This window comes from Trachypithecus francoisi, unplaced genomic scaffold (genome assembly GCF_009764315.1).
Source record: "Trachypithecus francoisi isolate TF-2019V2 unplaced genomic scaffold, Tfra_2.0 Lachesis_group14, whole genome shotgun sequence".
Taxonomy (NCBI): Eukaryota; Metazoa; Chordata; class Mammalia; order Primates; family Cercopithecidae; genus Trachypithecus; species Trachypithecus francoisi.
The window spans coordinates 6,731,897-6,743,112 of NW_022681459.1; positions in this window are offsets into that span (position 1 = coordinate 6,731,897).

Below are 11,216 nucleotides of genomic sequence, written 5' to 3' on the forward strand. Positions count from 1 at the left end.
ATGGTGGACTCCATAATCAGGATAAGAAAGATAATAGAAATATTAAACAAAAACCCTGAGACAGTAAATATTAAACTTATCAGAAATGGAATGTGAAGTAAATCTTTTTCACATATTCAAAGAAAAGTTGTTAACTTTAAAAAATCTCTGGGATTATTAACTTAAAAAAAACTCCAGACATACTTATAAATACTAAGCCAAATAAGACAGATATAAATTAATTGGTATGAGACATACTAAACAAATTCAACATTAATTTTTAATAAATCACTGCATGAGGGTAAAATATTTGATTCAGCAAGAAGATATAACCATCTCATGGTAAATTGCCTGGTAACATAGCTTGAAAGTAGATGGAACAAAAAATTGACAAAATTCCAAGAAGAAATTAAACAAAATTCAGAATCATATTGAGCAATTTTAGCACACACCTCCTGGAAGATAAATCAGACAAAATAATCTAATAAATCAGAAAAAATAGATAATTGAGGATTTGAACAATACAAGGAAGTTAACCTAATTGGTAGATATGAACAATTCACTCAATACCTGGAGAATGCATATTGCTTTCTAGAATTCATGGTAAATTTAAAAATTGACCTTAAAATAATTAGCAAAGTAAACTTCAGAAATTAAAATATGATATTATATATATATATCTCTTTCTCTGACCATAATGTAATTTGGAAATCAACCAAAAACATAACTAAAAGAAACAATTTAGAAAATATAAGCTGCACTGAAGGCAAACACAGGTAAAAGAATCAGTCACAATGGAAATTAGGATTTATTTACGTTGAATTGTTTGCCATCATAACATAGGTAAAAACTTTTGAAAACATACTTAACAGGATAATTTTATCTTTAAATGTTTATTTGGGAAGAAAGGAAATCCATGCCCAGGTTCTAACTTATGAGTTTATAAAAGGAATAAGAGAATAACAGCGGTGCATAACACATTAAAAAACAAACACACACACACAATCAACAAATGTAAATTCTTGTAATTTCAAATCTAATAAAATTGATCAACTTGTGGCAAAATTGATGAATAGATACAATTAGGAATTGGAAAGAAGACAAAATTCAGTATGTAGTAAAATTATTAAAAGAAGAAAATATGATAGAAAATTATACTATCAAATAAAAAATGTTCTTTTAAATAGAAATTTAAATAGAAAAATAAAAATTTCCATGCCTAACTAAAAATAGGTAATATGAGTAGTCTCACATTATTAAATAATAAAATTAATACTTAAATAATAACCAAACAGTTATCATCATTCCCAAAGCATTTTAATGTTGAATTCTTCCCAACATTTGTGGAATAAATCATTCTCACCTTAAAACAAGATTAAACAAGAACAACAAATCTCTTCAAATTTATAAATCTTGTATAAATTTGATACAAAAATTGTAGGAGAATGAGAAACTACAAGTTAATACACTCATAACTATAAATAAAAATTTAGCATTAATGTTAAAATACTAAATCCAACAGTGGTTTAAAAATATAATCCTCCCCCAAAATTCAAAACTGAATGAACATTTGAAAATCCACTGATGTAAGTCTCTGGATTAGAAGATTAAAGAAAATCAACATATTTATTTCAATGGATTTAAAATAATATTATTAGATTATGTTCAATAACAGTGCATGATCAAATTGAAAAGAATCTTAAATAGAATGACACAAGTAATTTCCTTAGTTTATAAAAACATAATAAGAATTATATTTAATAGTAAATTTTAAGAGCTTTTCCTTTGAAATGAGAAGCAAGTAAGGTATTTTCGCCATATCTCTTCAATTCAACATTCAGTGCATAAATAAACAAGCCAAAATTAAGTTGACATGATTGGAAAAAAAAAAAGAAACAAAATAGTTAGCTTTTGCAAAGTGAGTGAGGACAAGTTTATGTACATAGACAACCTGGAAGGATCTACAGTCAGATAATTAGAATTGTAAGGTTGCTGGCTGGATTAGTCAGGATAGCAAGAATACAATGTAGTAATTAAGAAATAAACACAACGTCTGGTTTGATTCATGCACACATTTATTCTTGCATATACCCTGTCTGATCTTGGCACGAGAAACTCTCCATAGTGCGTCCTACATGCTGTGATTCAGTGATCCAGGCTGATGCAAGCTCATGACACTGCTAAACTCCACACCAGGCCTCTGCATTTCCCAAGCAGGGTAGGCAATGGCCTTAGTCCCTTTGTGCTGCTATAACAGAATACCACAGACTGAGTAAATTACAAAAAAAAGAGAAATTTATTTTCTCACAGTTCTGGAGGCTGAAAAATTCAGTATAAAGGTGCAAACATTAGTGTCTGGTGACGGCTGTATCCATCGATGGCATCCTCTGACAGTGACATCCTCCCATGGCGGAAGTCACAAGTGCAAAAAGGGGCGAACTCTTGCTGAAACCTCTTTTTTATCAATCCATTCCTGAGCACTGAGCACCGTGACTTCATCACTTCTCAAAAGGCCCCCACCTCTTAATCGCATCACAATGGAGATTAAGTTTCAACATGAATTTTGTAGAGGGTACATTCAACCCATAACAGCAATTATGTTCACACATTAATATAAAAACAAAGATTTGTCTCTATAAAATGTTATACATTTATTTTGCATTCCATATTCCCAGATCCTAGAGTTAAAATCATTGTGAAGAAGTTTTTGAGCTTCTATTATGTGGCTGCAATATTTACAAACCTCCAAATATTTCAAAGCCACTGTTTTGGTATTGATTAAATGAGAATAAAATGTATTACGAGCGCACCTCAATTGCCCTGTCATATAGTATTTTATCCCATTTTTATCTCTCTCTTCCTCATAAAGCTTTTAGAGCAATAAAACAGTAAAATATATGCAGGAATAATTTTTGTGTTATAAAGATATACACAGATGTAATAGAAGGATGTGCAAGATACATTCCTAAGAATGTCAGAAATATGAACATCTATGATTGAGTTCATGATTCCCCAGTATTAACAAAATTGTAATGGAGAAAAAAATATAGACAATGTATAGGTTTAAATAGATAATAATAAGTTATCCTGTTTTGAGAGCCCCTCCAACTAATTAGGGGTTCCAGTACCAAAGTAGCTGGCAACCCTGCCTTAAGAAAATAGAAAGAGAGTTGGATGTGAGTGTTTACAGTGTGCCTCTCACAGGACCTTATTTTACCTGGTGGGCGACTTAATGCCTAGTTGTTTGACCCATGACCAGGGGGCTTCTCACACGGGAAACTTGCTTATACTGGTAGATGCCCTTGTGGCTCTTGTCTGATCCATGCCCAGTTTATACTTACCTCACCATCACTCTGGTTCCAGGACCTACAGATGTCCCTAATTTTTCAGATGGAAGGTACAAATTCAGTACACTACCACTATAAAAGTGCAATGACTTTTACTTACATATCCTGAGCAGGGAGGGCACGAGGAGTCCAGAGGACAATTCTCCATTCCCAGGTCCCAGGAAGCAGGGATGGAGGATCAGGCGGACAGAGACAGAACATTTTGGCAATCAGCAGTATGCATGAGGAAATAGGGTGTGGGACACTTTAAGTTCACAGACAAGTGCCTGAATGTCTTTAAAAGAAGGGGAACCAGTCAGCTAAGTGAGAAAAATGCTGAGAGTTCTTATCTCTAGCCACCGGCTTGAACCATTTGGATGTGGTATAGAACTGGAAACTATGTCAAGGATGACTGAGCCCTGCTTCTGGTGTTAGAAAGTTAAACCTGCCCTCAAAATGGAAGTGAAGCCAACATAAAATTATAAAAATACACCACATCCCTCACTGCCACTGCAGGAAAAAAAAAAATCCTGGAACGGTATAGATGGACAAATAAGCCAATACTTACTTCAAAAGTTTAAGAGAAGAAATATTTGATACACATAGGTCATTGGAGCTAAGCCTTGCAGGATGTGCAGCTTTAAACAAAGATAGATAAAAATGAGAGCCAATGAATTCCAGTCATAAGGAAAGAATGGAAATCAACATGGAAATTTACGAAGGCTACATGGATCATACTGACCAGTTCAGTGTGAGTAAGAAATGAGATTCATAAGAGGAAATAGTGGGATAAAGAACTTGGAATGGTGGTGAGAAGACAGGCCAGGGGTAAGGTCATGGAGGTCTTTAGTTATATTCAGTAGAAAATGTGTAATCATACAAATTCTCTGCCAGCATTTTGAGGCAAAATAAAACAGGGCAGGGGTTAGAATGTTGTCCAAGAAAAGAACAAAAGAAGAATGATTTGTGAGAGATGCAATTTGCAATTTAATTGTCCGAACTTGGTCAGGGATAATATGTGTCTGGGCAAACAGTGCCTGAGAGAATGGGAACACTATTTATCTAAATGGTGTTGTAATACCAATGAGCGGAATCATATTGCTGATAATTTTTTATATCACACGCTTTACGCAAACTATATTGAAACATTTAAAAAGAGTTTATTTTTAGTTTGAGGAGCAAGTAAATAGCAACCTATCAACTAAACATGTGCAACTTGAACTCAATAGGTCAAAGTGAGGAAGGAATACAGATTAGTGACCAAACTTATGCATGTGATACCTGAAATCATGGGAGTGTCTCACCGTTCCAAAATAAATATGCTGTAGAAAGTTGAAAAATAGAGCTCCCGATTTTATTTAGCTCCACCAAAATTAAAGGAAAATAATTATATACTTTAAATAGCATTTATTAATTACAATTGTATGTAAGGTGCTAAGAATGTATTAAAGACATAGGGCTATTGCATTGGGAGTTATACATGATATAAATGATGAATTGATGGGTGCTGGCGAGTTGACGGGTGCAGCACACCAACATGGCACAAGTATACATATGTAACAAACCTGCACGTTATGCACATGTACCCTAGAACTTAAAGTATAACAAAAAAAATAATTAAATAAAAAAAAGACATAGGGCTTAAAACAAAATTTATTCTCATGTAACATAATTAAATAAAACATAGATTAGTAAAAGAAATATAATCTATTATTTTTCAGCCTTGAATTGTGTTGGATATTTGGGCTGATTTCTCATAAATCATATGTCGCTAAATAGCCTTTCAAATGACCTTATCTAAATTTGGTGTATAAAGGGAAAAAGACTTATTAAAACTGACATAGGCAATGCCAAAATATGGATTCATGTATCATTTAAGAACCTATACTGGCTTTTCTTTTGTTTTTTGTTTTTTGTTTTTTTTAACTTCATGAAACAAGAGAGGTTAAGAAGTAGGATGGTAAAGGAAATGTCTTTATGATTAAGAAGTCATTAGAAACCTTAGAGAACCTGGTTGTATAGACTGTTAAAAGAGGCAGACATAACTCTCAGTGATTAATGAATTAGCCTGAGGAAGAGAAAGCCAAAAATGACATAATATTCTGAGAAATATAACCGAGGAAATACAGCCAAGAATATGATCTTCAGAGAAGTAGCAGAATCATTGGAAGATGCTTTAAGAATAAGTGCAATTATCATGTTTGCAGGCAACATGAAAATAGGAAGGACATAAATGATTCGGAAAGAATTTCATAATTGATTTAATAGGACCCCTAAGAATGAATAAGGGCATCAAGTCAAGGGTCTAATGCAAGAGACACATCAAATGATGAAAATAATGAGAGAAAAAGTACAAACACTGATTATATGGATACAACACAGTGATTAGCAAGGAGAAACGCTGGTAAAATTATAACAATAGAAAATGGTGACATCCTTTAAAAATGTACTTGAAGTGAAGATTCTCGACTTGCATTACTTCGCTTTTAAAAGTCAAAGACTCTTTTAAAAACATGGGCTGTTTAGGCCGGGTGTGGTGGCTCACGCCTGTAACCCCAGCACTCTGGGAGGCTAAGCTGGGGTATCACGAGGTCAGGAGATCAAGACCATCCTGGCTAACACGGTGAAACCCCGTCTCTACTAGAAATACAAAAAATTAGCCGGGCGAGGTGGCGGGTGCCTGTAGTCCCAGCTACTGGGGAGGCTGAGGCAGGAGAATGGCGTGAACCCGGGAGGCGGAGCTTGCAGTGAGCCGAGATCGCGCCACTGCACTCCAGCCTGGGCGACAGAGCGAGACTCTTGTCTCAAATACATAAATAAATAAATACGAATAAATAAATAAATAAATAAAATAAAAGCATGGGCTATTTGGATACTTATTTTCTCTTAAACCTGGAATTTGATTGTTATTGTGCTAACACTACGTTATGGTCCTTACATCAATTGCATATACACCCAGATACACATCTGCAGTGCCTATGTAAAATAAAATTATAAAAATATTAATAATGTAGACAAATGTACAATTGTATGTGTATGTAACTTTGTTAGGTATATGTTGCTTTTGGAAAGAACAAAAGTTAAGTATTAAAATACAGTGAGAGTTTAATAAACATATGGAATTTAATTTATACTCTTTAGCAATACAGCAATAAATCTCTCTAGTCATAGTAATTCTTGCTGTTTCAATAACATAACGTCTAAGTTCAGATATGTGCATGCATAATCTTTAACTTATTCTATACTCAATTTCATACTCAATTTCTAGGATTCTCTAGAAATGTGACGTACCTCTCTAGAATACCTGCTTTATCTTGAAAGCTCTCCGCTTCATTAAAATTTTTCAAATATGTATTCATATATATATTACTATAAGTATGTGTAGACACATATAATTTTATGTATATATGTACTTTATGCAAAATAAAGTACATTTATGTACTTTATTCTGCTAAAAACACATCTCTATCTTAAATCAACTTTAATTTTACTCAACTTTTTTAGTGGTTGAATATTTTTGATTTTTGAATAATTTCGTCATCTTAGCTTCCTTGGGGAAGTGTGTATGCCCTGAGTACGGAAGAGATTCAAAGGAAATAGCAGTTTCCATGGAAAAGAATGGACTTCACACCCTGATATAATAAATTAGACCTGGGTTGAGCACGGCAGATCATTTTGGCTTTCTGAGTTCAGCTTCTCATATGTAAAATAAGGGTATGAACTTTTATCTTGTAACCTAATGCAGCTGACCCTTGAGTAATATGGAGGTTGAGGGGCCAACTCCCATGCAGTAAAACATCTGCGTATAACTTTTGACTCCAAAAACGTAACTACTAATAGCTTACTGTACACTGGAAGACTTACTGATAGCATAAAATCAATTAACACATATTTTGTAGGTGATATGTATTATATATTACATTCTTACAATGAAGTAAGTGAGAGAAAAGAAAATGTTATTAAGAGAATTATAAGGAAGCAAAAATATACTTACTGTTCATTAAGTGGAAGTAGACCATCATAAAGGCCTTCATCTTCATGTCTTCACCTTGAGGAGGCTGAGGAGAAGGAGAAAGAAAGGTTTCTCTTGCTGTCTCACAGGTGGCAGATGCTGGAAAGGTGGACAAGGTAGAAGGGTAGACATGTGTATAAGTAGACTTGTGCAGTTCAAACTCGTATTGTTCAAGGACCAACTGTATATAAAAAATTCTCACAGAAATGCAACATTGTTAATAAAATATATTGTAATTACATCATTGCATATCGCTATTTTTATTTCTTCATAATTAGAGAGCAAGGTCTTTCTAGACCTTTCAGTATTTTTTTGCCCTTGTTAATAACTGATCATATGTTAGTAAAACCATATTGATTTTTTCCAAGTCAATAGCATTATAATATTAACATACCAAAACTGTAAATGATGTAGCATTTGGATGTATACACTAATCGCTTTTATATAAAGATAAAAATAATTTTATTGGCCCGGCGCTGGGACTCACGCCTTTAATCCCAGCACTTTAGGAGGCCGAGGCAGGTGGGTCACCTGAGGTCAAGAGCTCGAGACCAGTCTGACCAGCATAGTGAAAGCCTGTCTCTATGAAAAAAATGAGTCAGGCGTGAAGGCACGCGCCTGTAATCCCAGCTAGTCAGGAGACTGAGGCAGGAGAATCGCTTGTACCCAGGAGGCAGAGGTTGCAGTAAGCCGAGATTGTGCCATTGCACTCCAGTGTGGGCAAGAAGAGCAAACCTCCATCTCAATAATAATAATAACAATAATAACAACAACAATAATGTAGGAAGTATTTGGTGTCAAAATATGATTGAAGCTGTCGAATATTAAAATTTGACATTTGCATGCTAGTTATTGCTACATATGAACGTGTGGAGATGCCAAATTTGTGATTTAAAATCTATTTCAAATTACGCAGAGATACATTTCTCCATCTGAGTTTGAAATCACCACAGTGTTGCACAACTATTGGAATGCTGACACCAAGTGCAGCACAAACTTCCTGAGCATCACCTCTTATCTTTAAAATGTGAAGCATAGGCCGGGTGCTGTGGTACAGGCCTGTAATCCCAACACTTTGGGAGGCTGAAGCAGGCGAATCACGAAGTTAGGAGTTTGAGAACAGCCTAACCAACATGGTGAAACTCCTTCTCTACTAAAAATACAAAAATTAGCTGGGCATGCTGGCGCGTGCCTGTCATCCCAGCTACTTGGGAGGCTGAAGCAGGAGAATTTCTTGAACCTGGGAGGCAGAGGTTGCAGTGAGCCAAGTTCACACCACTGCGCCATTGCACTCCAGCCTGCGGGACAGAGCAAGACTCCATCTCGAAAAACAAAACTAAACTAAACTAAATAAACGTGGAGCACAGTAATTTTCTTTCCACAAAATGAGCTTTAAGTGAGATGTTGACCATGAATAATTTAGAATGCAACCTTATACGTAGTATTTCCTCAATAAATATAAGCTCCTTTAAATTTAAAATGTTACTTCCTTGAGATGCTAAAAACTTTGACTCTTCTCTTTAGAAGAGGGAAAACTGACTCAAATAAAATTTTAATTTATTACTTTTCAAAGTTAAATATTATATGATGCATTTCCCAACCAAATTCTTATTGGCCAGAATCGTACTATTTTTGTGAAAATGGAGGCATGAACATATCTAATGTTTAAGCAAAGAATCTTTAATATCTTTTTACAATAAAATTATTCCTTAAATCATATTCTAACAATGTCCATTAAAAGTAGAAAAGGATCTCTTTTTACTAAATTGTTAGATTAACCCATAAGAAATTATTTCTGAAGGTCAGAATGGTTGAATATCACACTTCATACAGCTCAACCTAATTAGTGCTCATTCTCTAAATCCCAATAATGAGTAAATGTGTCAGATAAGTCAAAATGTGAGTTACTGTTTTAACTATGCCGCTTGTAGATAAAAAAATAAAGCCATGCTTCTTGAAAATGTTTAATCCCAAATAAAATCTTGTTATACAATAAACAGAAGCCTTACTTTAACTTATTTACAAGGTCAAATTATGTGCAAGGTTTCTTTAATCTGAAATTTTTTAACATTTTAGTTATGATGTATTGACTGTATTTAGCTATGAATTGGAATGTATTCACTTTTACATTTTTGTAGATTTACTTTTACACTTGTAAATATGTGTTTTGCTAGGTATAAACATGTACAATTTTCTTGCTATGCAAAGTAATTAATGTTGCCTTTAAAAGAAATACTTTTTTTTGGTACTGTTTGATTTCTACCTCATATTCCTCACCACTCATCCACTGATCAAACTATAGCAGCAATATTATTACAGCTATTAAGTAACATATTGGAGATTTAGAATGTGTCAGGAAACCTCACTTATGTTACCCACTCACATTCATATAATGCTCAAAATTACCCTTTGCATCTGTACTGACATGTCCTGTTTTTCCACTATTAATCACAGATGAACTGTATGTTTCTAAGCAAGGCGTGTGCCTCTGTTGTGTAGTAGATCCCATCATTTATTATCTAACCAAGGACACTACAAAAGTAATTCTTCCTCTCCCCAGCATTTCCCCAGAATATAAACAAGCAGATACTTCTCTCTCATAAGTTACTGGACTATTTATTTTCTCCTCTTCGTAGAGGTGCCATGTTTCTTGGAAGAGTCATCTGGAAAATAATGTCCTTAAATTTCTTTCCTAGATTCTTCCTTTTATGTCGTTTTTATTTATAAAACTATAACTATTATTCAGAACAGGATACAAATTGTAGGTGTATTGCTTGGTAAATTATCACAAAATGAGATCGACAACAGGTAACAGTAGAAGCACTCAAGATGTTTTCATAGTGCCTCCTCCCAGTTGGTGTCCTCTTGCATTATTCCTCATTTTTGTTTATTAAGAATAATATTACTGGCCAGGCACTGTTGCTCACGCCTATAATCCCAGCACTGGGAGGCTGAGGTGGGCGGATCACCTGAGGTCGGGAGCTCAAGGCCAGCCTGACCAACGTGGAGAAACCCGGTCTCTACTAAAAGTACAAAAAAAAAAAAAAAAAATTGTGTGGCAGCGCATGCCTGTCATACCAGCTAGTCGGGCGGCTGAGGCAGGAGAACCGCTTGACCCAGCGAGGCGGAGGTTACCGTGAGCCGAGATGGCACCACTGCACTCCAGCCTGGCAACAGAGTGAGACTCCATCTAAAATAACAATAATAATAATAATAATAATAAACAAGAAGAAGAAGCATACTATGTATATTCTTGCATGCTTGTACTGAGGCATTAAAATAAAATTGATTGAATTTTAATTTAATTTTAAAATACACACATTTTAAGTACAAATAATCATTTCAAAGCTTAAACTCAGTGCACTCTCGGTTCCCACCTACCCTTCTCTAGAGGATGTTCTTAAAACATGCTAGTGTCAGAAGATAAAAGGTGCCTCTTGATGGTCCTTGTGCTAGTATTCAACCAGGTGTACTTCATTCACCCTGTACGTGTGTATTCTCTACCTTAGATGCGATACTCGAGGTCTCCATCCACTGTAGTCTTTTTGCATACACCAGACACCTACTCATATGTAACTTCTCCGAGGACATGTTTGAACTATCGGAGTTCTGGAGCTTCTTGGCTGCTTCTGCCTCCCCAAGTTCGATGTGTTTTTCTCTGGACCACTTGCGTAAATATTCTCATTATCGTCTTTCTTCTTCTTCTTTTTTTTTTTTAGGCGGAGTTTCAGTCTTGTCACTCAGGCTGGAGTGCAATGGCATGATCTCGGCTCACTGCAACCTCCGCTTCCTGAGTTCAAGCAATTCTCCTGACTCAGCGTCCCAAGTAACTGGAATTGCAGGCATGTGCCACCACGTCTTGCTAATTTTGTATTTTTAGTAGAGACGGGGTTTCTCCA